Source organism: Schistocerca americana, chromosome 2, assembly GCF_021461395.2.
Source record: "Schistocerca americana isolate TAMUIC-IGC-003095 chromosome 2, iqSchAmer2.1, whole genome shotgun sequence".
Taxonomy (NCBI): domain Eukaryota; kingdom Metazoa; phylum Arthropoda; class Insecta; order Orthoptera; family Acrididae; genus Schistocerca; species Schistocerca americana.
The window spans coordinates 512,552,881-512,554,082 of NC_060120.1; the positions used below are offsets into that span (position 1 = coordinate 512,552,881).

The 1,202-nt window shown below is 40.8% G+C and overlaps 1 pseudogene; it reads left to right on the forward strand.

Annotated features, from left to right (window-relative positions):
* The first annotated feature begins 272 nt into the window (after positions 1-272).
* Positions 273-390, forward strand: LOC124596713 (annotated as a pseudogene).
* The last annotated feature ends 812 nt before the right edge of the window (positions 391-1,202 follow it).

The window sequence follows — 1,202 nt, forward strand, 5'->3', positions numbered from 1 at the left end:
AAAATTCATTCTGGAACCTGAGAGTTGCTCAACAAGCAATAACATGGTGTATGTTCGGAATTATTATGAGAATATGAAAATGAAGAAGTCAGTCACAGAATAGACTGTAGTGGAACACACAATTGTGACTGTAATAAAAACTTAAAAGAATTGGCAAAGGGTGTTTGGACTGACAACGTAATGCTAAAGAGCTCAAGGATGTTTCCTTGCTAGTTGCCAAAAGAGAAGAAAACACAAAGAAGAAAATTTAATGGAATTAGGGTAGATGGCGTGGCAATGGCCTTGCCACAGTGGATACACCGGTTCCCGTGAGATCACCGAAGTTAAGCGCTGTTGGGCGTGGTCGGCACTTGGATGGGTGACCATCCAGGCCGCCATGCACTGTTGCCGTTTTTTGGGGTGCACTCAGCCTCGTGATGCCAATTGAGGAGCTACTCAATTGAATAGTAGTGGTTTCAGTCAAGAATACCATCTTACGACTGAGAGAGCGGTGTGCTGACCCCACGCCCCTCCTCTCCGCATCCTCCACTGAGGATGACACGGGATATAGATGGCATTACTAAGCTTTATACACCACTGGATGTCAAATGTCTGGTGATGAAGTAACATATAAATTGTGTATCCTACATTTACCCAATGAATCACACATTTCACCACTACATAAATGCCTCGTCAATGTGGGATGTGATTGTGTAACTACCCTCGAATCCATAAATATTATAAAAATAAATATGTGTGTGTGTGTGTTTTCACACATTTCCTCCTACATCACTGATTTCAACCAGACACGGTACTCGCATACATCAGGTGGCAATCACTGCGGGGCCAAGAACCACATACATATCAAAGGGAATGGAGGTGAAAAGAAGCAAAGTGTGTGACATGTGAAGACCCAGACTCTACTGATCCAATATTTGACAGAGAGAGAACTTACTGACTTTCAAAAAATTTTACACACAATTTCAAACCTTTACTAAATTCTTTCTCGCAGATAACCCCTAGAAAATGATGAAAGAAAAGACACTTTATCGCTTACTACTTTTTTGCTGTTCATGCAGCAAAAGTACCGAATGAGGCATGATGTTATAATTTATTACTTCTCTATTACTAACTGAATTCATGACACAATTAACAGACAGTATGCACTGTCTGTGCCACTGAATGCAAATGCAAAATTATATCGTTGTTCAACACACAGTTCA